We start from the raw sequence: 27,323 nt of genomic DNA, 5'->3' as shown, positions 1-27,323 counted from the left end.
GGGAAAAATAAAGTGCCTTGCAAATAGAATATGAGAGCAACAAAAATTAAGTTCATGAAAGTTGCCATTTCTTCCAGGGGCAGCAGGATTGTCATAGAAGAACTAAGAGAGTATAACAATAGTGCAAAATGATTTCCAAGATACCAAATATTTCTAGATTCCTGTTGGAGAACCTGCCGAGGCTCTCTTTTACAGGATTATAGAATCTATCCTCAATCCTTTCATAACTGACACTCTCACCAGTAAACCTTTTAATCCTCCAACTAGCAGAAATACATTTAAGGGACTGGAAATCAACAAAATTCACAGAGTTCCACCCTCTCTCTTCTCAGCCCAGCAAGTGCCCAAATGTCACGGTCACACCCTTTAGGGGATTTTTTTCCCTTTTGTAGGCCTCAATGGATTACAGGAGCTTTTTGAATGATATTTATATTTCCTCTAGCCAAAGACACATTAACTGTAATATTCCTTTGGCATATTATTACTAAAGAAATATTGCTTGCTCCATGGAAATAAACTGATAGGTTCAGTAACTTTTACTTTGCTTATATAAATGAACACTTCAGATGATAAATGTTTCAAGCCTGAGCAAAGGGTTTTAAATATGGAAAAAATGTCCCTGAATCCCTATGCTTAAACATTACAGGACATAAATTGTAAGTCTGAATCTTTCTAACATCCGGTAAGTGCTTTCGCATTCATTCAATCAGTCAGTCTGCACAGCCAATATGCCAGCCACTGTGCTGAGTCCTGGTGATTGAAAGTTTAAAAAGATCTCATTTATGTCTTCTAGGCGCTCACCTTCTGGAGAGAAAGACAGACATGTCAATGAATACAATACAGTTAACAAGCCCTTTTAAGCTATCCCTACACAAGTGCTATAGAAAGAAGCACAGAGAAGGTGACTTCAGAGTTTGGTCAATACATAGGAATTATTAAAGAAGGGAGGACAGAGCATTCTGAACAGAGAGAACAGATGTAAAAGGCACAAAGAATGAAACAAAGGTGTGTTCAGGTCTCCAGAGTGCAGGTCCCAGGGGCAGATAAGCAGAGAAGGTTGCCTGAAGGTAGGATGAGTAACTACCTCAAATGTATTTACCGAAGTTCACATTGATCATGTTCCTATTTGTTTCAGATCTGGTCATGGCACTAGTTACTTTTAAACCTTTGTTGTGGCCCCCTCCCACTCAGACACGCATCATACAATCTTACACACACTTATGATTTCTCGTGGGGGCTTCTGAGGCTCTCCAAGTTTTAATTTAAATTTCCAGCTTCATAGCCCACCATTTTCTGAAGCTCCACAAGGTTCCTCTAATTTCCTAATATCCCATCCACTTTCTTTTTTTTTTTTTGCGGTACGCGGGCCTCTCACTGTTGTGGCCTCTCCCGTTGCGGAGCACAGGCTCCGGACGCGCAGGCTCTGCGGCCGTGGCTCACGGGCTCAGCCGCTCCGCGGCATGTGGGATCTTCCCGGACCGGGGCACGAACCCGTGTCCCCCCCCTGCATCGGCAGGCGGACTCTCAACCACTGCGCCACCAGGGAAGCCCCCCATCCACTTTCTTTCTTCTATGCCTTTGCTCAAGCTGTTCTTTGCTTTGGAATGTTTTCTGCTTCCTTTCCATTGATCAAAATTTTACTTCTCCCTGAAGACACACCTCAAATCTTCTCTCCAGAGAAACCTTCCTTTATTCCCCCCCACCTGTTCCCATAGTACCTTGGTTTTACTCTGCAGTATAGTCATTCACATATCTGTCTTTCCAACTAGAGCAGAAACTTATTGAGTGCAGGCACCTTGTGTCATTTATTGTGTGTTCCCAGCACATGCCCTGGAATGTGGCATTTGATAATATTTGTTTTCAATGACATGCGTGTCTCATCACCTTTGCGATCTGATTAGTCTTCTCCAGTTCCACCACTGAGTTCCCGCAGCCACAAGCCTTCTTAAAGCTATTTGTCACTGAGGGTGAGATCAGAGGAAGAATAAGAAAACCACCTGAGGCCCACAACAAAGTCACTTGGGGATCTTTAAAAAATGTAATTGCCTGGTCCCCACCTTCAGAGATTATGATTTCATTGGGCTGAAGTGGAAACCAGGCATCAATATGTTTTTTAAAGTTCTCTGGATAATTCTTAAGTGTGGTCGGTTTTGAGAACCATAGACTTAAAGGGAAGGTGAGAAATAGTTACTAGGCCCCATATAGGAATTAGAATAATTTCTAATTCATTTTTCTCAAATGGTGATGCTTGCCCCAGAAAAAAACATAACTAAAGGGATGGGGCCACACAGTTTACGTGAAATTGACTTTTTTTTCCAGAGAAATCTTTGCCGCAAGGAGCCTGACTTTCTGTAGGAGGAATCACACGTTGGACATGATACTTTCCTTCACGGTCCTGATCCACTTGTCTAGAGAATCCCGTTGAACTGAAATCAAAATGCCAGGCACTAAACCATCAAATGAGTAAGAAAGCTTGAGATTTCCCAGTTCTCTTGACAGTCCCCAACATGGATACCCCCTATAGCCCTCAGTGGAATGGGGAGGACAGAGCCAGGTACCACGGGGAGGATCGCATGTTGCACAACTCCAAGGGCACAATGCACATCGTATTCCATATGAAGGGCGCCCCCTGGAATTGGGTAATGCCACATCTTGGAGCAGGGCTTTTCCTGTCCTCCCAGGAGATTTCCGGTGGTGGCCTCCATCTTGCTTCTTCTCCCCAGCCTCCTTCTGGCTTGGAACTGTTACTCTGAACCAACGTGAGGAAAGAAGAGCCTCCTCACCAAAATACTTCTGCTGGAGTCTTTTCCTACCTGATGATGTCTTCATTGGAAATTCCCGTACGTGGCAGCTCTTGCCAACACAGCCTTGATCCACCCAATGTGTTACGCTATCTTGCTGAAAGCCACAGAATTGGCCCCTAAATCTGCCGCTGCAGGAGAGTTTTCAGAAAGGGTGTCAGTTCCTTCTCAGCTTGGCCACTCCTTTTCTTTTTCCTTATTAGAGTATCCACAGAGAAGGAAAGGACATATTTTATTTCTAGATTTTGGCTGGATATTTTTGGGAGGCAGGGAATCAAATTGAACAATCTAAAGGCAAAGAAGAGATAAATTGAAGCTGTACAGTCCTCCCTTGGAATCCAAGGGGGATTGGTTCCAGGACCCCCATGGATACCAAAATCCAAGCAGGCTCAAGTCCCTTATATAAATGGCATAAATGTAAATGCTATAGAAATAATTCAAAATAGAATGTAAACACTATGTAAATAGTTGCCAGTGTGCAGCAAATTCGAGTTTTGGTTTCTGGAATTTTCGGGAATTTTTTTCAAATATTTTCAATCTGTGGTTGGTTGAATCTTTGGATGCAGAACCTGAGGATACCGAAGGCTGACTGTATTATTTATAAAAAATTATCCCAGCATCTGGCAGAGAATAGGGAGCTGAAAAAATGGTAGTTTCCGTTGGAGGATGGTATGGTGGTGGTAATGGGCAGTGTTAATCTACAGAGTAGCTTTCACTTTTTATGTTTTTAGAGAGTGTGGGGAGAGCAGCAGGGTACTCAAGGTAAAGGATTATTTTCTCCTTAAATGAAATTGTTGTGAGAATGAAAAAAGAAACAAGTATTTAGCATAAGAAATTTTGCAAACTGTAACACCAGATATAAAACATATGTAGTTATTATTGTCATAAGAGATGTGCAAACCAAATGCCACCAGGATTTGAAGGGGAGGACGAGACCACATCCTGCTGTGGAAATCAGGAGGAAATGGCACCTACCACTTAATAAAGACATACCTTCTACAAGACTCCATTTCTGCATTGTAGGAAGGCCCATGATCCCTACTCAGACCAAAAAGCAAACTGGTTGTGAGAATACTTTTAAAATCTTTGTATCTGAACTTTGTTAACTGTAGAGCACTATGCAAATGCAAAGTGATGTTACTGTAGCTGTTATTGGTGATGGAGATGTTATCATTATTATTGACTTTGAAGATATCGGTCAGCATTCAACAGGGAAAGCTGTCAGAGGAAGGCCCTACAAGTACAGAAATGAGGGCTGGAGAGGTTTCTGCCAACTTTCTTGGCTGGTTTAGAGTTCCTCTACATAAAATCTTTGAGTCTGTTGACACCTACTCTGTCACAAAGGCCTGTGACAATGTTGGTTAACACAATATTGAATAAGAAATGCTGTCTGCCTTCAGAGAGGTCACCTTGATTTGGTTTTGATATTTGGCCTCAAATATTAGATTAAGACATTTATAGTTAATTTATAGGCCATGGAGAGCTCCTGAACTTTTTAGAGAAGAGGAGTGACATGGTGTGATTGCATTTCAGGTATTCCTGACAAAATGCTCAGTTTAGCTTTCAACCGTCAGGAAATATTTCAGGTTAGCAGATGATTGAGCTCCTCCACCCCCAAGCTTCAGAATCTAGAATGTTGTCCCCCTCTAAATAGACCTTTCCCCCCTGCCAAACTTTATGAATTATGGAACTGATTGTTTCCTTCTTTGCAATGGCTGTTAAAAAGCCTAAGTCAAATTTAGCAAGTGTATCGGACTTCAAATCATGAATGGGAATATTCACTTCAAGCCCTTTCTTACTTTACCCACATTTGTTTTCTTTTTAATCCTCCCCTTGCTTTTAAAACTTTTTTGTTGAATTTAGAATGGATAAACAACAAAGTCCTACTGTAGAGCACAGGGAACTATATCCAATCTCCTGGGATAAACCATAATGGGAAAGAATATAAAAAAGGACGCATGTCTACATGTGTATAACTGAGTCACTTTGCTGCACAGCAGAGATGGCACAACATGGTAAATCAACTACATTTCAATAAAAAATAAATTTAAAAAATAAAAATTTTAATTGAATTATATGTAGTTTTGTAAACCATCTTCAATCCTTTCTGGAATAAGGGTAAGTTATAAACAGATAAAGATCATTTCTTATTTTTAAATTTCTTATTCAATTAACTTCTGGTGAAGAGTATTTGAAATGTCTCCTGGGGAAATTTGCATGGATCAGGCAGATTGGAAAAATAACATTACAGGCATTACTTTCTGGTTCTACTGCTGATCTCCTAACTTTTAAAATTTGGTTTAAGTCCTATATAACATAGCACTTGAACATAACGTGAATCTATTGGTAACTGAATATTTTTGCATTTAGAGTTAAAGTTTGAATTTTGTTTTCAAAAGAATTTAAGAAAAGATACAAACTTAAGACTACCTAAATCTTTGTTCCTGTGTGTTTAAAAAATTCTATTTAAGTTTAAATAAAAGAGCTAAGATTTACAGCCTATCAGAGCGTTAGAAGATAAAATCTGTTATCCCGATTAAAAAATATCATACATATAAAAATGCATTTGAAATGGAATGAAACCTGTTCTGTTACTAAAAGATATTTGTAATGCTAGAATTACATTGCTAGATCAGAAGAAAGGAAGATATAGAAAAGTCTGTATGTCTTCCTATATTCAATCTCCCTTATCATTTTAAACTTGCTTTTTTTAAAAAAAATTATTTATTTTTGGCTACATTGGGTCTTTGTTGCTGTGTGCAGGCTTTCTCTAGTTGCGGCGAGCGGGGGCCACTCCTCGTTGCAGTGTGCGGGCCTCTCATTGCGGTGGCTTCTCTTGTTGTGGAGCACGGGCTCTAGGCACGCGGGCTCGGTAGTTGTGGCTCTCCGGCTCTAGAGCACAGGCTCAGTAGTTGTGGCGCAAGGGCTTTGTTGCTCCGTGGCATGTGGGATCTTCCCGGACCAGGGCTCGAACCCGTGTCCCCTGCATTGGCAGGCAGACTCTTAACCACTGTGCCACCAGGGAAGCCCTAAACTTGCATTTTTAAACGTTCAAAAGCAAGACAATCTTTAAGAATTTGAAAGTATTGAGGACATTTTCCTCCATTAAAAAAACCCCTGTTTAGAGATTGCTTTCAGAACCAATTTACAAGACCCCTAACTAAATCAGTTTCCTTGGTTTATGTGCAGACCGTTAATCTCTGCCTTCCTCACTTCCCTACCCCCTCATTCAATTGACTAGGTAATCAAGGTTCATCCTTTTTTGTTTCTAATAGACTTGATTATTTCTGAAAAAGTTAAAAAAACTCATTCTCCAAAGGGCAATGCCTTTCTACCTGTAAAGACAGAAAGTAAACTTCAGAAGAGAATTCTGAAAGTGGAATTAGAGATGTTCCAAATGCAGGCAATATTATTAGAACTAAAACATTACCTTCGGGTGACTGCAGGAGGTAGACTGGGTGCATGGTCACGATGGACTCACTACTGAGTTTTACCCAGACTTCTGATGAACGAATAACTGCTGCTACATGAACTGATGTGGAACATAGAAAGAAAATTAAGTACCATCCGGTTGACTTTATGATCTAAATTTGGGCTTATCTTAAATCCGATAAACCAATACATAAATGTGTCTACTAATAACGCAGCCTAGAATGTAAATGATGAACTGGTTGAATGACTGATGCATTTGTAGTGAACTCATTTTACTTCCTGGTGATCACTGCATTCTTTTCTATGCTCAATAATCTGCCTGAATTTTTCCAGAGGTTTTCGTTAGACTTACTTTTCCTGTCTTACTTTTCCTGTCTAATTTATCTATTTAGAAAGTCAAAATATATGATTATTTCTAGTGTTCAAGCACCTCTTCTCATCTCTATGACACCTCAGAGGATGATAAACAGTGTCTGCTTCTTGTACATTGTGGAATAGAATTTATCTCGGTCTAGAGATTTGAAGTCACACAGAGTATTTAGAGCACTCTTTCTTCCTCCTCATATATCTCGAGCCACAGTTCTCTACTACTGTGGTTGGTCTTGACTCTTTTGATTTCCTATTATGCTTCCATTTGCACCAGAAGAAAATGGAAATCAAGTTGAAATTGAATATAAAGTGTCAGAACTAGAAAAGCTATTAGATCAAATTAAGGTAAAGAAACAAGTGAAGGATTTGATGTGTCTTGTTCCTTGTGGAGACAAGTACATTGGGCTTTATCAAAGTTAATGCTGTTAAACATTTGAATCATGTGCTAATTTACCTTATGCTGAATCTATGCTTATGTCAGCAGACTTTTGATAATAATTTGGCTTTCTGTGTAGATCTGTCTGTAGATCACAGGTAGAAATCAGAGGATTCAAGTTCCTAGTTATAAGTTAATAAATGAGCTTCCTGGTTTATATTTCAGAGTTTGTTAGTAAGTGTTCACCTGAGAGAAAGAGAGAGAGAGAGAGGGAGAAATCCTCTGTCACCATGCTACAAAATCAGGTTCCCAAGGTATAGCCCTGGAACATGGAGGTACTGCCACTTTAAGGCTTCCCCAGGCACCTAGCAACTCTTCACCATGGGGCACTTTGATTCCTACTTGTTGCTAGTTGTCCACAAACACCTGCTCTATAAAGACAGTCCACCTCTTGGTTTGCAAGGCCAGAAATGAACACGGCTGCTTCTTAAGAGGCAATTACTGACAACGATAGACCTTTTACCCTTAAGAGCAAAAGCTGGAATCCTCCCATCTGTTAACACCTGTTAATCTTCTGAAATGCACCATGGAACAAAGACACTTGTTTTTTTCTTTAGACAGTATGTGAAAATCCATTTTTACAGCCATGCAATTGTGTGGGAAGCTTCAGAAATAAAAACTGCAACAGAGTCCCTTCCAAACCTTTTAGAGATTCTTCAGACTATGATGAGAGTTTGATGAATGTTGATGAGAGTTTGATACATGTTCCAATGACTGAACTGTGGGCCTTTTCAACAAGTAGGAAAAAGGATCAAAAATGCCTAAAAGCCCTAACACCTGTTTTTAAAAAACACTGGCAAAATATAACTATTGAAAAATACAACTGGGAGCTTTATCATGATTAAGGAAGCACCTGAAAGGAAAGTTCCTTGACAATTGAGTTACTCTCCAACTAAAAAATGTGTTTAATGGACTTTAAAATAATTTTGTATTTGTGTTTAAGAAGTATGCATTTTGAAAAAAAAAAGAAGTAGGCATTTCTATCTGGTTTGGCAGTTTAAGTACCAGGCCCTAGCCAGAAAAAAATCTGAAGTGACTAAGGCAGTGCTTCTTAAATAAGAGCAAATTTGAGCTGCCAGCCCAAATCACTACCATCTCTTCTGGCAAGACTAGATTAGCACTAACTCTCATCTGATGAAGGAGTCACCTCAAGCTTGGAAACAGCCAGTCGGGATCGTCCAGCAAGTACAGGGTAAAACCGAAAAAAAGATCCCAGAATTCTATTCTTTGGCCAGTCCATAGAGAATGGAGAATCTTGTAGAGTTGATGTCATTAACACTTGGATACATTTAAGAAGAGAGAATCACTCTAGTTTCTTCTCTGTCTCTTTAGGTTAGCTCAAAATAACCAAGCACTTGCCCTTACTGACCTCTAAAGATCAATTACTGTTATCTGTCTTACCTGCTCTTGCTTTACATCTCCTCTTTGTTTTATTCAGCTACCTGACTTTGGTTCTGCTTCTGGCCATTTGGAATTGGTGTTTGAGCTTAGTCTCTGTTCCTTTAGACCCTGGATTTTCCTAACAGATTCCAATTTGGTTTATTCTGCTGGCTTTCTACACTCTGGACTATCCTAGCTCTTGCCCTTCTGAACCTAATTTCCAGCGCAGTCCACTCAGCTGGCTGACTGGCTGTTTTCTCTGTGTGTTCGAGAGTATAAGTGAGTGTAAGGAGGGCAGGGGGTGTGTGTGTGCACAATTTGGATAATCACTCACTAAAATGAGAGAGAGAGAGAGAGACAGAGAGAGACAGAGACAGAGAGAGAGAGACAGAGAGAGACAGAGAGACAGAGAGAGACAGAGAGAGAGAGAGAGAGAGAGAGAGAGAGAGAGAGAGAGAGAGAGAGAGAGAGAGAGAAGCTCTAAACAGAAGCAAGGGGAGTGGAGAAGTTATGCATTTGTTACTCCTTATTAACCATCCTGAGGTTTGAGGCAAATTCTTAATTGTTTACTTTCCTGCCAAGAATTTTATCTCAGCTCTCAGATTTTGCTGCCACCTGGTGCTAAAACGTTCTAGGTAGTGATGCCTAAATAGTTTGACAAACTCCAGAAGTATAACCTAGACTCAGAGGTAACACAAATTAGGAGAGTGGATGCTTAACATAATAAATAAAAGATATAACATTGAAAAATCCCTAATTTAATATCATATAATCATTTAAGAAGTGAATGTAGTATACCTGTTAGAACACATTTATAAGAAGCAATAGTAGTAAATTACTATGTAGTTCTGAGATGTCACCATCTCTTAGAAGTATGGTCCCCATTTGAGCCGTCACTCCTGAATATGACAGAATACTTAGTGTTAATACACATGAACAGCAAATAATTTCTCTCAGTTAATGTCCCCCCTAATTTAAAATGGGAGGGGGCATTTAACTTATACTCTTTGTAAGTCAAGATTGGCTAAATCTGCCCAAGATTGATTTGTTTCAGAGAAACTATTCTTTCCTTTTATGGTCTTCATTGGTCTGCTGTTTCTCCCCATTCTTCATCCTGCTACGGTTGTTCTCCATTGCTTCTCCGGGCAGGGTTTTCTTCTGTTGCTCCTACTTTTCCATCATTATGTTTGTCCCTGTTTTCCACTCACTGTATTGAAAGTGGTTTTTCCGTCCAGCTGATAACATATCATGCAGCCAACTTTTCCAGTTCTAACTTTTAAAGGAATGCTGTCCTATTGGACTGTCAAATAGAGCCTTGCTCATTAAGCTTTTGAGTCCCAGGTGTGGAGGGATGTTAAAAGAATTCCCCCAAAACCCAGGCAAGAGAGCAGTTTGGTAGTGTCATCCATCTGTGGCAGATTACATTTTCTAAATATGACAGAAAGAATAACTCCCATTCCACATACTCTTATTTACAATGTGACTTTGACGGTCCTCCCATAGAGAAGTGGAATCTATGTTCCCTTCCCTAGAAACGGTGGATTTGTGGTTGAAAGAAGTGACACTATGTGACTTCCAAGGTTAGATTATAAAAAGGAATCACGTCTCTGCCCAGTTCTCTTGGGAGACTCACTTTTAGAACCCAACCACCAAGCTATGAGGAAGCCCAAACTATCCCATGCTGAGACACCACATGGAGAGATCACTTGTACTTTTTCCAGCCGTCAGCTCACCTGAGGTCCCAGCCATAGCCAGCATCAACTTTGAAGACACCTCTAGATGATCCCAAACCCCAGCTATCAAGTCACCTCAGCATTCAAGCCTTGCTGGATGAGGCCCCACACATCAGAGACCAGAAACAAGCCAGCCCTGCTGTGCTGTGTCAAAATTCCTGATCCACAGAAACCAAGAGTAAAATACAATTATTGTTTTATGACACTGAGTTTTGGGGTGGTTTGTTATACAGCAATACTGACAGAAAAACTATCCTCTTCAGTGTGTTCCTCATAAGTCGTGAGCGGGTACCCCAAGATGGGTGCAGATCCCAACTCCCCTTTATCTCATACATAAGTTTCTTACCATCTTGAAGCATCCTCGTTGACCAGAGCTTGAGCAGCCTTCATTTCTTGTTTTTGGGGGGTCTTACTTCTGGTCAGAAGCCCCACTATTAATTTCAGAGACTGTTTCTCCATTTCCCTCAGAAGATCTGGGACTTCACTGTGAATACTTCTGTCTCACTCATTTCTGACCCATTTCTCATGTTACTTATCCTTGATTTCTCATTCCATCATCTGCTCCTGGAATCCACATCTTCTTGGGATGAGTGCCCGTAGGAATTTTACCTTTCCAGAAGAGACTCCAGCCTATCCAAAGGAGTGTGGCCTCACCTGCTGGTTCCTACAAAACAATCATAGCATTGATAGCCCAGTATCAGTATTTTCTTGATTGTTTTAAAATTTATTGAGATATTACTATATGCCAAGCATTGTGCTAAACTCTCTACATACTCATTTCAATCCTCTCAACAACCTTATAGAGTTACAACTATTATCTCTCCAACTTTAAAATAAGGAAAATGAAGAACAGAGAAGTTAGGTAATTTGCTCAAGGCAAGACGGCCTGTAAATGGTAGAGGGGGGATTCAGATGAAGGTGATCTAACCCCAGAGCCCATGCTCTTAACCACATGTCCCATGTACAAGACATTAAACAGCTGGCATGCATCAAACCAAGCCCAGCTTTTAAAGACTATTCCAGGGTGAGGTGAAGACCTTACTTACATGACCCTCCTGCCTTTCTCTTCCTCACAGCTTCCTATTTCTGCACATAAGGGCACATGCATCTCTACAGGAGTAAGCAACCACTTCTAGGTGAAGAACATCCAGTTTAACTGTCTACAAAGAAAATAAACATTTCTCCAAAAAGAAGCAACAAAATCTGTAGATGCATAATTTTGGCTGCTAAAACCTAGCCAGGACAATTTATATCATACCACAGTCATTTAGCTTTTTAGGCTAAAATATCTGCATTCAGGTTACACAACAGATCTTCCCAAGAAAAACAGGTAGAAACTTTGGGTAACTAAAGGGCCAGTTCAGGGCTTTAGCCTCCTGAAACAAAGGACAATCTGCCTCAAAGTGTATTCTTGCAGGGCAGAAACTGCTCACAGCAATTTAATAACAGTGCTTTGCACTGGTTTTCGCCAATATAACAGGGGTGTAGCAGGCTTCCTGGGAGCAGCTATAGCTGTTGCTCCAGGCCTACTATTGAGACTGCACTCAGCATTTTGATATATTCCCACTGTAGGTCCACCTCTTCCATGCATGGATGAGAAATGAATATTTTACTCAAAATCCCATGGGACTAGGGGAAGAGGTTCTATATTGCAAAATTATATTTTAAACATTAATAAAATCTGTTAAATATCTCTGTTCTTTCCCCAGTTTTCCATTGTGGACAGCAGCTCTCTTTTCTCTTCAAAATTCTTCCCCCTCCCTCCAGAATTATTCTCTAAGCTCACACCCCTCTTCAGTCTCTCATTCCAAATCAACACCAAAAATACTGGCAGAAGTTGAAATTGGATGCCTGCAGCACTGTAGCTCCTCTCAGTGTGACTATGAAGGACAGTGTTGAAGAGAAATCTCTTCAGTGGTCAAAACTCCAAGCAATACACCTGGTTGGTTAATTTGCCTGGAAGGAGAGATGAACAAAAGTAGCGCTCTACATTAATTCATGAGCAAATCACTAAGAGTTTGGATTGGAAGGAAGATTACTGGAGAATTGGAGGCAGTGAGTTCTGGAAAAGAGGTATGAGGATGGACCTCTTTGAAAGAGCACAGAATATGATATTCGTGTCCCAGGTGAATGCTAACCAAAGAGCAAGATCTTAATCAGGTAGATAAGATGACCTGTTTTGTGGATGTCAGTCAGCCTCTTTCCCCAGTCACTCCTGTCCTTGACCAAGGCATTCATAAATAAAGTGGCCATGGCTGCAGGGACAGAGGTTGTCCAGGTTGCTGATTAAAGAGCCAGTCTGGCTACCTCCACTACTGAGTCCCTAAATGCCAAAAGCAAAGACCAACACCAGTCAAATACATGACATTGTTTCTCAGTTCACCTGGCATCAGTCTGAGTATACGAAGCCATTTCCATAATAGAAGGGAAAGTGTATTGTTCTTACTAGAATAGATACTTACTTTGCATATGGATTTGCTTTCCCCTCCTCGGTGATTCTTCCCAAAACACCCATCTATGTATGGACTTACAGAAAGCCCTGTGCACCACAGAGCATTATTTCTGACCAGGGCACTCACTTTACAGAAAACGAGGGCAATACTAGTCTTCCCATCACCTAGAAACAGCTCACCTGATTGAATTATGTAATAGCCTTTTGAAGATTCAGTTTAGTGCCTGATGGATGGCAAAACTTTGCTCTTCAGGATAGATGAAGTGGACTTTGTGTATCTTTTGGTTAGAGATGGTTAGCATGTTTTCAGTTGTGTGAAGAGTAGTTTAATCATGTTATACAAAAGCATGGTCTCGTTGATGGTTTTATTTGGAAATTAAATATAGTTAAAGAGTGTGTGTAGACACCAAGTTGACAAGGCATGTACTATGCTGGATTGTGATATGTCAACTTGGATGAACTGAGAACTTCATTTCCTAGAATTCCATTTTTTGTATGAGTTGGAGTTGGCTAAGAGAGGAACTTGTGCTAAAGGTCTGAAAGGCTGAAGTCAACACTTTATGAGGATTATTGTGGTCAAATGTGGTGATGAAGAGATACAGAGGTGCCTAGCAGGTCCACCTTGTCTTTTCCCATTAGCATTTAAACATGTCTTTCCAATCTTTAAAAATCTCTCCCTTGGGCTTCCCTGGTGGTGCAGTGGTTGAGAATCCGCCTGCCGATGCAGGGGACACAGGTTCGTGCCCCGGTCCGGGAAGATCCCACATGCCGTGGAGTGGCTGGGCCCGTGAGCCATGGCCGCTGAGCCTGTGTGTCCGGAACCTGTGCTCCGCTATGGGAGAGGCCACAACAGTGAGAGGCCTGCGTACCACAAAAAAAAAAATAATAAATAAAAAAATAAAGCTTAAAAAAAAATCTCTCTCTTAACCTCATGGCCCCTTCCACACTACCTTCTCTTCTTTCATTCTGACTGTGTCCATTTTCACCTTTCTCCTCAATCCTCTGCTACTGGCCTATCACATCCTTCCCCTTAAAATTGCTCTCACTGTTCTTCTCTCTATACTCATTTTTTCCCTGGATTTCTATAATTATTATATGCTGATAGTGCTCAAGAAAATATCTATCCAGGAGTCTCCCGAGTTTCATACCTGCATATTCAGTGGTCTACTCAGCGCCGCCACCTGGATGATAGGCACCTACAACTCAGTAGGTCTATAACTAAATGTGTCCTATTTCCCCTCAAAACTATACCTCCTTCATATCTCAGTGAATAGCACTGTCATCCACTCAGGTGCCCAAGCCAGAAACCTGTCACTCTCTTTGCTTAGGTTTCCTTTATCTTTTGCCTGCAATGATTATTGCAACAGTCACTCCTCAAGTTGCGAAGCTCCAGTTCAATAATACAACTAGGTCTCGGGTCAAAATGACGAGCAAGCCTGCTGTTGCAGCGTCAAGCAAACGGCTGGAGGGTATTTGAAAATGGTATTACAATGCTGCCGGGTTCAATAAACTGGGCTTAATGTGAGATGATACAACATATGAGAATGACGATGTAAAAGAATCCATAAGAAGGCTTCCTGAGAACCTTTATAACAACAGGGTGTTCTGCGTTAAGAGAGCACTGGACCTGACCCTGAGGCAGCAGATCTTGCCTAAAGAGCAGTGGACAAAATATGAGGAGGATAAATTCTACCTTGAACCATATCTGAAAGAGGTTATTCGGGAAAGAAAAGAGAGAGAAGAATTGGCAAAGAAATAATCATATAGTTTAAAACTCTGTGGATGCAGCCATTCTCAAAGTATTTGTATGAAGTTGGTTAAACCTGGCATATACAATGCAGAACTATCTGGGCTGTAAATGTATTATTTAAAATAAATGTCTATAATAATTATAAAAAAGTAACACAACTATAATGTACCATACAAACGCTATGGTTTCTTTTCACTATAGATCCATATTAACCCTGAGAATGTGGGGCAACAGATCTCCATTTTATGGGAGAAGTTGCAGCTGATAGTGGGCTGAGATGAACAAAAGGAAAACATGCTTGCATGATAGTGGACACTGTCAGTGTGTTAGACCTGGTGACAATGCTATTCTTTCCACAAACATTTATTAATTTCCTGCCATGAGCTAGGGACTGTGCCTACAGCATACGCTTCCAGGGCATTGATTCACTGTGTACTTTTTCTGGGTCCTGTGCATGTAGGGGATACTAAGATGAAAAAGTCATGGTCCCTATGCTTAAGGGGGGGCTCTCAGCTCTCTTCATCATGACCCACGTCAAATGATATCTCACATGGCCCTTTCTAATGCTGAGCTCCTCCCACAAAGAGTGCTGCAGTAAAGTTCCTTCCAGGGCCTGTTATTTTCAAAGAATAAATTAATTTCCGAGGAAAATAAAGTCAGTGTAGAGACATAAGTAGGCTGTTGTCCAGATGCAAGGATTCTGGAAAACCATCACCAATTTAAAAAGCTATATGCAAGGATTCTTTTTTTGGTGGCACACAGGGATTGCCTCATTGGGACCTAAGCTAAACTGCAAAGCAATCTCGGTAGTGAATTCAGCTTTGTGCTCAGCCCTTTTCCAGAACCTCTGGCTTAATTATGAGAAGAAAACCTATTTATTCTGAGACATCACCACTTTGGGATAAATTCCTGGAAGCCATCAGAAAAGCAAAGGGGAGATCTTTCTCAGAGTCTCTTCTCTGGATTTCTGAGAAAGAAGTATTTTGTGTTTAGCACGTCAAGTTGCTTCTCATTTCAGTCCATGGATTTGCCCCTTATTTAATTCGCTTTGAACTTAGTTCTGCCTGTCCATCCAGAGGCCTGGGTCTCCTATGGGAGGGTAATTCAACCTTTCTCGTGTCTTCCTCAGCTATCATCTTTCTCTGAGCACATTCTGCATATTACTAGTTACAAAATAATAAAAATAATAATACTTATATAGTACCTTACATTTCACAAAACTCTTTTCATGTGTTTTAGTTCATTTAATCCTAATAGCATCACAGAAAGGCAGAGCCATGAGGAACCTGAGGTTCAGTGAAAAGTAACCTAAGATCACATAGCTGTTGGATGATAGATCTCACAAAGAACCCAGATATTCTAACTCCCATCTTTCAACTATTTCTCCCTATATTCGTCCAGTGGCCAAAGTCATTTCTAGCCCTGATCCATTTCATTTCTTCCTTCATCCATTTATTCTGAAATCTGAACAAAACTATGTTCATACTGGGAGCCAAGGAACATTGATGTCTCTCCTGGGGATGAGCTGGGTTGTAGGGACCCAGGAAGCCCCCCATAAGCCAGGACTCCCAGGACCTACCATGAACAAGAAAATGCAGGAGTTCTCCTGAGGCAGGGGTTCTCCACTTTGGCTACACATTGAAAACAGCTGGGGAGCTTTAAACACTCCTGAAGCCTGGGTTCTAGCCCCAGAGGTTTATACTGAATTGGTCTTGGGGGCAGCCAGGCCATTAGAGGTTTAAAAATTCCCCAGCTGAGGGCTTCCCTGGTGGCGCAGTGATTGAGAGTCTGCCTGCCGATGCAGGGGACACGGGTTCGTGCCCTGGTCCGGGAGGATCCCACGTGCCGCGGAGCGGCTGGGCCCGTGAGCCATGGCTGCTGAGCCTGCGCGTCTGGAGCCTGTTCTCCGCAACGGGAGAGGCCACAACAGTGAGAGGCCCGCATACCACAAAAAAAAATTCCCCAGATGATACTAATATGCAGTCAAGTTTGGAAACATTGCTTGAGGGCTTCCACGTGTTTACCTGTTCCTTGTAGGACCTGTGGACTCATTTTCTTTCTCCCTTTGCTAAATGCTTATTACACCAATCATATACGGTTGTTTAACAAAATCTAGAAAATGCAAGAGGCAGAATCAAGGTGGTGGAATAGGAGGACCCTGAGCTCACCTTCCCACAACGAACCCATCAAAACTACAACTACGTATTGAGAAACTCTCACTGAGAATGACATGAAAACTAGCAGAATGACTCTCCTACGACCTAGGCTGTAACGAAAGGACCACACAGAGTCTGGTAGGAGGGAAGAAGTGATCTTGTCAGGACCTGCACCCCTAGCAGGTGACCCAGAACAGGACGGGGATATCACAGGTTTGGGGCTCCTCCCTAAGGAGTGAGGGGTTCGAGCCCCATACTAGGCACCCCAGCCCTGGGGTTCAACACTAGGAACGTGAGCTGGTTTGAAAATAAGTAGGGCTTATCGGAGGGCTGTAAGAAACCGAGACTCTGCTCTTGACGGTCACGTGCACAAACTTGTCCCCGTGTGGAGGCAGCAGTGTGAAAGCTGCCCGGTGCTCTGAGGGCCGGCCCCCCACCCCACACCAGACTCCTGCTCCAGCACCTCCCGCTCCGCCGCTGCTCCCCGCGAAGGCCGAGGCCACCGCCTCCAGTGAGGGTGCTCACACTTGGAGGGAGATGAATCAGTTTGGTCCGGCCCTGCCTCTAGCCAGGCAGGAAGGAGCCCGCCGCTGCCATCGGGAGCTCACAGCGGGGAGGGAGCAGAACCAGCTGAACAGCGTGTCTGACCCCAACCCATCCTCTAACCGAGCTCCACACGCTGGGGGAAAAGTGGAACAAGTTCAGAAGTGCAGCCCCAAGCCCACAGGCTCTGACCACGCTCCCAACCAAGGAGGAGACTCCATCACAGTGGGAAGAAGCCCAACTTCCTCAGGGCTCCCGCTCCAGCCCCTCTGGCCTTGACCCCACCCACCATAGGGCGGTGACTGCCTCTGAGCCTAGGAGAAACTGGTGCTGGCACCTGGCTCTCTGCACCCGGCCCTGCTGATTCCAGCCCCACCTCCCATCAAGGTGGTGGCTGCCAGTGCAGCGGGGAAGACATGGCCCATGCTCACTTCAGATCCAGCTCTCCCCCTAAAGCCGCTGGAGACACGCAGACTGCATAGGGACCCTCCCACACAAGGACATGCCCTCAAGACGAGGATAGGTAACTGTTTCACCTAATTTCATAGAGACAAACAGAGAAAGGTAAACAAAATGAGAAAACAGAGGCAGATGTTTCAAATAAAAGACCAAGATAAGGTCCTTGAAAAAAACCCTAATGAAACAGAGACAAGTAATTTACCTGATAAAGAGTTCAAAGCAATAGTAACAAGAATGCTAACTAGACTTGGGAAAAGAATAGATGCACAGAGTGAGAAATTCAACAAAGTACTAGAAAATATAAAAAAGAACCAGTCAGAGGCTGAATACAATAACTGAAATGAAAAATAATCTAGAAGGAATAGCAGATTAGGTGATACAGAAGAATGCATAAGTGATCTGGAGGATAGAATAGTGGAAATCACCCACCCAGTCATAACAGCAAAAAGAAAAACAAATTTTAAAAAATGAGTCCCTCTGGGACAATATCAAGCATACCAACATTAACATTCAAAACATCATAGTGCTGGCACAAAACAGACACATAGATCCTTGGAACAGAAGAGAAAGCCCAGAAATTAACCCATGTACCTATGGTCAATTAATCTATTACATAGAAGACAATAATATACAGTGGAGTAAAAACTGTCTCTTCAATAAGTGGTATTGGGAAAACTGTACAGCTACATGAAAAAGAATGAAATTAGAACATTTTCTCATACCATCTACAAAAATAAACTCAAAATGAACTAAAGACCCAAATGTAAGCCTGGAAACCATAAAACTCTTAGAAGAAAACATAGACAGTACACACTTTAACGTCAGTCTTAGCAATATCTTTTTGGATCTGTCTCCTCAGACAATGGAAACGAAAGCAAAAATAAATAAATGGGACTTAATTAAACTTAAAAGTTGTTGCACAGCAAAGGAAACCATTGACAAAATGAAAATACAACATACTGAACAGGAGAAGATGTTTGCAAATGATATGTCTGATAAGAGATTAATAACAAGCTCATACAACTCAATATCACAAAAACAAACAAGCTGATTAAGAAAATGGGCCGAGGACCTGAACAGGCATTTTTCCAAAGAAGATGTACAGATGGCCAACAGGTACATGAAAAGATGCTCAACATCACTAATCATCAGGGAAATGCAAATCAAAATCACAATGAGCTATCACCTCACACCTTTCAGAATTGCTATTCTCAAAAAGACAACAAATAACAAGTGTCAGTGAGAATGTGGAGAAAGGAAACCCTAGTATACTGTTTGTGGGAATGAAAATTGGTATAGCCACTATGGAAAACAGTATAGAGGATCCTCAATAAATTAAAAATAGAACTACCATAGGACCCAGCAATTCCTCTACTGAGTATATATCTGAAGAAAATGAAAACACAAATTCAAAAAGATATATACACCCCAATGTTCATTGCAGCATTATTTACAATAGCCAAGTTTTCACCAACAAATGAGTGTATAAAGAAGATATAATGGAATATATATTAATATAGGTATTATGGTATATTAGCCTTAAAAAAAGAATGAAATTTTGCCATTTGCAGCAACATGGAGGGTCCTGAGGTTATTATGCTTAGTGAAATAAATCAGACAAATACTGTATGTTTTCACTCATATGTGGACTCTAAAAATTAAAACAAATGAATGACTATAACAATACAGAAACAGACTGATAGTTATAGATAACAAACTAGTGGTTACCAGTGGGGAGAGGTGTGGGGGGAGGGGCAAGATAGGGAAAGGGGAATAAGTGGTATAAACTTCTAGGTTAAAAAATAGGGGCGGGCTTCCCTGGTGGCGCAGTGGTTGAGAGTCCGCCTGCCGATGCAGGGGACACGGGTTCGTTCCCCGGTCCGGGAAGATCCCACATGCCGCGGAGCGGCTGGGCCCGTGAGCCACGGCCGCTGGGCCTGCGCGTCCGGAGCCTGTGCTCCGCAACGGGAGAGTCCACAACAGTGAGAAGCCCGTGTACCGAAAAAAAAAATAAATAAAATTAAAAAAAAAAAAATAGGGGCTTTCCTGGTGGTGCAGTGGTTAAGAATCTGCCTGCCAATGCAGGGGACACAGGTTTGAGCCCTGGTCCGGGAAGATCCCATACGCCGCAGAGCAACTAAGCCCACGCACCACAGGTACTGAGCTTGCGCTCTAGAGCCCGTGACCTACAACTACTGAGCCTGCGTGCCTAGAGCCCATGCTCCACAACAAAGACAAGCCACAGAAATGAGAAACCTGCACAATGCAAGGAAGAGTAGCCCCGCCCCCGCTTACCGCAACTAGAGAAAGCCCGTGCGCAGCAATGAAGACCCAACACAGCCATAAATAAATAAATAAATTTATAAATAAATAAATAAGACACCGGGATGTAATGTACAGCACAGGGAATACAGCCAATATTTTATAATAACTTTATATGGTACTCCATATAAAATCTATAAAATACTAATCTATAAAAATACTGAATCACTATGTTGTACACCTAAACTAATATAATATTGTAAGTCAACTGTACTTCAATTTTTAAAAAGTAAGAAAAAGAGAAAGAAGTAAAAAAATCTAGAAAATATAGATTAATCTTTGGAGATTAATCATAATTATTCCACAGAGAAATAAATACTGTTAACAATTTGTTATATTATCTTTCCAGAACTTCTTTCTATGTATATACACATAAGTAAATAAACCAATACTCTTTTTTTAATCAAAAACTACCTGGGTAAACTCATGAGGAGTCTATGAAATAATGCTAAAAATAATTACAACTAGCATTTGCATAGCACTTTAGAGTGGCTAATTCTCACATGAAAAAATAAGAACGAATTACCTATTATTCAGCATCCTTTTTGAGAATCAGTGTGCCAGGTGCTGAATTAGGCATTTACTTTAATCCTCTATTTGATATCTCTCATAAAGTCTGTACAGTCCCCATTTTACAGATTATCTAAGTCTCAAGGGAGTGCCTGAGTTCACCTGTTAAAACATGGATTATGTCATGGTTTTACTCAGCACTGTATCTCAGAGAATAGCTCAGTGCCTTGCACTGTGCCACGCAGAGAGTAGGCACTCATACATAGATAATGGATGAAGGAATAATTAAATCACATGCCTTTTCATTAATTCATACTGCCTCTGATTGATGCAGAGAGGCTTTCTCCAGAGGAGATTTACTTCTTGGGCCTTCATTCTCTGGCAATGATTGCTCACCGAGTAGGGATTTGACGGCTCATGGAAATGTGTCTATGTTATATTCATTATCTAGGGTAATGGTTCTCAAACTGTGGCCTCTGGCCCAACAGCATTGGTGTCACATGTGAGCTGGTTAGAAATGCAAATTCATGGATCCCATTCCAGACCGCTGAATTAGAATTTCTGGGCATGAGTCTCAGGAAGCTGTGCTTTAATTAGCTTTCCAGATGATTCTAATGAACGTTAAAATGAATGTTAAATTTTGAGAAGGATGGGGAATAAATGAATTTCTTCTTGTCCTGAGACTCACAATAATAGTATAGCTTGGCTGATTGGATGGATGGAGGAGGCATTTACAGAGATTGGGAAGACAGGAGGGGCATGTTTGGATGGAGATTGGGGTTTGGTATGTTAAATTTGGAGTACCCGTGGGATATACAGGTGAAGCTACCTGGAGGCATCTGCAAGGACTGAGTTAGAGATATAGATTTGGGAGTGGTAGTTGAAGCCACAAATAAGAGTACCCAGGATAGTGGGAAGCACTGGAGAAGAGGAGGGCTATTGAGTAATAGCATTATTTAAGGGGAGGAGGGGAGAAGTGCTCAGAAAAAGAAGAATTTGAGGACAGTCATTCTTCCTTGTGAGTGACTTGCATCGGAATGTTTGTCTCATCTTCCCCTCTGGATTATAAGCTCTTTAAAGCCCGCAACTGTGTAAAGTTTAATAGGTCCCTCAAACAAAAGTACATTGCTGCCTAGCCTGTAAATAATCAATGAATTCCTACCAGGATTCTGCTTTGCAAAAATCCAATGTGATCAGAGCCGTGAGCAAGATGTTTCCCCCAAAAGACACATATATAATTTCCCAATGGACAGTGTGGCAGATTAAAAATAAGTGAATAAATAGAGGGCATCATGTGTAATCCACTGATATCTATGCTAATCACATTAATCAGAGTGAATTAATTACACCTGAAAACATGAAAAGTTAAATTCCTTAGAAAATCAATTCATTAAACTCATATTGGAATGCACAGTCAACAACCTCCATGTTTAGAAACTATCAGCATGATTTGTGGCAACTTCTGATTTACTAACGAAACTGCTTAAAACATTTTTAAAGGCAATTGTAATTACTGTCTGGCATTTGATGGAAAGAAATCTTGTCAGCATTGTCCCTCGTGTGTCAACTGTCACAATTTTCTAAAAATTTTGAGGTGAAAAATAGGCAGGCTCTACTATTTGCTAGCCTCGATTAGGGTTAATTCAATGTGTGTCTGCAAATAATAGTGTTTAATGTAATCTCTCTAATTACAGATAAAACGCATTTTCAGTCATGCTCATCACTGACAGTATTTTGGGATAAGTTAAACTGACAGCTGCTTTCTAAAGGGAAGGGAAAAAACAAACCTTCCTTGGGGTTGTGTTGATTTTCTCTCTCTCTCTCTCTCTCTCTCTCTCTTTGGCGCTGAAGTTCAGAAAAATAGGAAACTAGACACTTTGGCTCTAGATACCAACTTCAAAAATCATGACATAGTCTATCTCTTGGGAATTTGATGTGGTTTCCATCTCCCACCTCCATCAATGAATATCTAACTTGAATTCACTAAGTAAGCATTCCTAAGTGTTTCTGGTGAACCAGGCACTGTGCTAGGTACTAAGGATGATTCTACCAAAACTACCCTCCACAATGGTTTCATGAGCCAAGGCAAGCTTCCTACTATACTAGACATGATAGTTACAGTGCCACTATATTTACAGCCCCTTCAGATGTAAACTATTCAGGTCACAATATTTTCTGAAGGGTCAATGCATGTTCCTCTTCAACCACAGCTAACCGATGGGGTAGGGAGATGGTTCTACTTCTAGAGCAACACCAGAAATAGGGATGACATCAGGAGTACAGCAAGACAGTCCTTAATAGAGCTAAGCAAACAGAAGTGGGAACCTGAAGCCAGAGCTAATGTAAAAATTGGCAGAACTTGCAGATATCTTGAGGAGGTCTTTGGACCTCACTACTTGTGGAATAGGGAGTTCAAAACAATCCCTTCTAGATCCTAAGGAGAAGAGGCCCCAGCTAACATGTGGGTTACAATACCAATCAGACATATTCCAGGACCAGCCCTATGTACAAGTCATCCTAAAATATCACCTATTATGATACTACTCTTGATTCTTCTCCAAGTTGAAATTTCCGCCCATAAAGCCACTTTCTGGGGCCAGACAATAATAATGTTGTCTCTAGAAGGCCACTGTCAAATGCTGTCTGGAAGGAGAGAGTGGCATATAGGACAAAGTACCCAGATGACAATTTCACTTATATCCCATTGACCAGAACACAGTGCCAAGACCACCTCTAGCTGCAAGGAAGTCTGAGATATGTGTTTATCCTGAGTAGCTATGTGCCGGGCTAAATATTCTATTCCTATGTAAAAAGGTTTGACAGTTTCTTATGAAGTTAAACCTACCCAGCAATTCCACTCCTAGGTATTTACTCTAGAAAAATGAAGCATGTTCACACAAAGGCCTGTAGGTAAATAGGCAGCTCTATTCATAATTGTATAAAGCACAACATGGTGCCATTTTATAAACACTGAGTTAGCAAAAATAAAAAATCCTGATGAATTCAAGTGTTGGGGAAGATGTAGAACAGATGGAACCCTCATACAATGTTGTTCAGAGTGTAAATTGGTACAACCATTTTTGAAGAATATTGGTATACTCAGTAAAGGAGAAGATTTGCATACCTTATAACCTAGCAATTCTACTTCTTGGTAATCCTAGAGCAGTGATTCTCAAACTTTAGCATGCATCATAATCACCTGGAGGGCTTATTAAAACACAGATTCTTAAGCCCTATCTCCAGAGTTTCTGATTCAGTAGGTCTGGGGTGGGACCTGAGAATTTACATTGTTAGCAAGTTCCCAAGTGATGCTGATGCTATTGGTCCCGGGACCCCACTTTGAAAACCACTAGCCTAGAAAAATTCTTGCCTATGTCTATCAGGAGATGTGTACAAAAATGTTCCTGATATTATAGCTTGTAATAGTAAGAACATGGAAACTTAAATAACAACTTAAATAACAACTTAAAAACAACAACTTTAAAACAACTTAAATAACCATTGACAGGACAGTGAATAAAGAAATTATAATGTATTAAAAGAAGTACTACAAAGCAGTGAAAATTAATGAATTAGAGCCATATGATATCATGGATAAATATATTAAAAAATTTAAAGTATAGTTGATTTACAATGTTGTGTTAGTTTCTGGTATAGAGCAAAGTGATTCAGTTATACATATACAGATTATTTTCCATTATAGTCTATTACAGTATGCTGAATATAGTTCCCTGTGATATACAGTAGGACCTTGTTGTTTATCTATTTTATATATAGTAGTTTGTATCTGCTAATCCCAAATTCCTAATATACCCCTACCCCCTTCGATAACCATAAGTTTGTTTTCTATGTCTGTGAGTCTACTTCTGTTTTGTAAATAAGTTCATTTGTATCATTTTTTTTAGATTCTGCATACAAATGATATCATATGATATTTGTCTCTCTCTGTTTGACTTACTTCGCTTAGTATGATAATCTCTAGGTCCATCGATGTTGCTGCAAATGGCATTCTTTCATTCTTTTTTGTGGCTGAGTAATATTCCAGTGTGTGTGTGTGTGTGTGTGTGTGTGTGTGTGTGTGTGTGTATACCTCACATCTTCTTTATCCATTCATCTGTCAATAGATAAACATAATTTTGAGCAAAGAGAAAAACAAGTTGCAGAAGAATTTGTACCTTATGATACAACTAATAAAAAATTTTAAAAGTGTTACTCTAAACAGTAAATTGTTTAGGAATATATACATATGCAATGATAAACCAAAATTCAGGCTGTTGGGGACAAGGGGGGAATACGATTAGGGAAGCATAGAGATTCCAACAGTTCTAGAGTTAGGTGGTAAGTTCATAGATGTTTGTTATAGTATTGTTTTGTATGTATAAATCATTTTATAATTATTTTTTGGTTTTAAGTCAGTTTCATTTTTTGTATATATGAATTATTTTACTTTTTTCTTTTCAATCGGTTTTATTTTTCCAATTTTATATTATTTTAGTTTCCCATAGAATCTCTTGGCAATGTAAGAAGCAAAAATGCAAATATATAAGGATGTACTCTTTATTTTTTTTAAGTAAGAAGGAAAACCTAAGTGTGTTCATATGGACAATGAAACATATGATAGCAGCTATGTTAGGTTAGTATATTTATGTGTCTTTTTTTATATATACTTAAAAACACCTTTGTATAATTCTGAACAATTGATTAGAAACTGGCAAGAAAAATGTACAAGGATGAAATGATCAGGGGGAAGAAATTAGGATTTTAGGAATAAAAGGTGGAAAATATGTTAGGAAACTCATATGTCCAATGGGCAAAATGAAGGCCAGGCTGCTGCGAAGAGAACAACTCTGAGATGGTCAAGGGCTGTCTGGTTCTCTGCATTGTTCCAGCAACTCTCTGTAGGGACAAGGAAAGCAAATTATGGGGATGATGAGGCTGGTCTTTGTGGGTTTACTGAACGTGGTCAGAAGGGAACAGAGAGGTGGTTGTAGAATCTGAAGGAGGACAACCTTTAAGCTGACTATAGCGCCTCAGTGTAAGTTTTAAATCAGCTGGAAATTGGGAAGTTGGCTGGGGCAGGAAAGAGTTGTGAGGGGTTGAATGATTGCAGTCCATTCTGAGTATAGGGAACTTTTGTGTTTAGAGGGGAAAGCACCAGAAAGGGATTCCAAAAGTGGAGCAAGGCTTCATTATTACAAGGCTCTGTGGGTCTAAGGCTGGTGAGGGACCAAGTTAGAGTACCTGGAGAAAAAACAGTGGGGGACATGAGTCAAGGAATCTGAAGAATTAGTAGGACAGGTGATAAACTTGATAGAAAGAGAAAATGAGGTTGTGTCACTCTATAGTCTAGTATCTCTGGTGCTTGGGTAGAGTTTCTTACCACTTGCTGATGAGCCAGGAACTGAGGGTAAATGCTCTCTCTGCTTCAGAGAGGAGCAGGGGTCTAAAGACCAAGCACCAGAAAGGCTGTCAGGGGTTGCAGAGCCATATTGACATGTGTTCAAATCCCATGGACTCTTGGGCAAGGTACTCACCTTCTCCTAGCCTCTTTCCCCATTTTCAGACAGGGAGTAATGACACCTTCTCAGAAGTAGTGAACATTAAGTGTGATCATGTATGAGCATATCTACTGGAGTATCTGGCACACATAATAGATGCCTAGTAAATGTTGAGTCTCCTCTTCTCCTTGAATCAAATGCCCTTAGAGCCCTAGACTGGAGGATGACCAGCATCATAGCAGGTAATCGGGTAAGGGGCCAGTGATCCTTGGGCTCCCAGTTGGAGCCATGAAATAGGCAGAGTTAAAAAAATAAAACAGGAATGAGTGTGCTTGCAACACTAACCAAACAGAACACGCGAACAAAAAGTATTGTCTATGTTAGTGTCACAACTCGGCGATTATTCCCTGAGGAATAATTTTCTTAAATATCTTTTGAAGAATTTTGTTCATGGTGAGGGGTGTCATATAATAGAAGGTGCAAAACTCCTCTTTGAAACATGATGAGATTTTCAACCCATTGGGCTGAAAGTATGGGCTTTTTCAAAGAAAAGTATTTGGACGAGATGATGGACCATTTAATACTCTTAGATTTCAGTCTTTTCCGTTTTTGACTTTAGTCTTTCCCATTTTTCTCCTAGTCCTAGAACAAAGGTTTATAAGCAGCTTGCTCATGGAGCTACCTGAGAGAAGGAAATGGGGAGGGTCTGAAATCAGTGCCTAAGGCAAAAAAACCACAAACAATCACATATAATGAAGATTATTTTTGAAAATAATTTACATAATACTTAAGCTCAAAGGTCAACATTTAGCCAAAAGAATTGAAAGCAAAGTCTTGAAAAGATAATATTTGTACACCCATGTTTATACCACCATTATTCACAATAGCCAAAAGGGGGAAGCAAATCAAGTGTCCATTGGCACGTGAATAGGTAAACAAGATGTGGTATATTATGTGGTATGGAATATTATTTAGCCTTAAAAAGGAAGGAAATTCTGACACATGCTCCAACATGGATGACTCTTGAGAACATTATGTTAGGTGAAATAAGCCAGACACAAGAGGACAAATGCGGTGTGATTCCACTCGTATGAGGTACCTAGGGTAGTGAAATTCACAGAGACAGAAAGAAGAATATTGGTTACAAGGGCTGAGGGAGGGAGGAATGGGGAGTTATTGTTAATGGGAACAGAGCTTCAGTTTTGCAAGATGAAGAGTTCTGGAGCTTGCTTAAACAATATGAATGTACTCAACATCACTGGATACTTAAAAATGGTTAAAATGATAAGTTTTATGTGTGTTTTACAGCAATTTTTTTAAGTCAACAATTAGTTTCTTGCGTTATCTTTGTGCATTTAACTTATGCAAATTCAACCGAAGGCAAATAAATGCCCCTTATCTAGAACTGATCTTCCTTGCCTCCCTCCCCATTCAAACCAGACTTTTGCCCCTAGAATCCCCAAAAAAGGAGCTTCCCCAGTC

General features: G+C 40.6%; 1 pseudogene; it reads left to right on the top strand.

The window, feature by feature from the left end:
• Positions 1-14,026: 14,026 nt before the first annotated feature.
• Positions 14,027-14,365, top strand: LOC131760908 (cytochrome b-c1 complex subunit 7 pseudogene; annotated as a pseudogene).
• Positions 14,366-27,323: the final 12,958 nt, after the last annotated feature.

This window comes from Kogia breviceps, chromosome 8 (assembly GCF_026419965.1).
Source record: "Kogia breviceps isolate mKogBre1 chromosome 8, mKogBre1 haplotype 1, whole genome shotgun sequence".
NCBI lineage: Eukaryota > Metazoa > Chordata > Mammalia > Artiodactyla > Physeteridae > Kogia > Kogia breviceps.
This window is presented reverse-complemented; position numbering and strand designations above follow the sequence as displayed.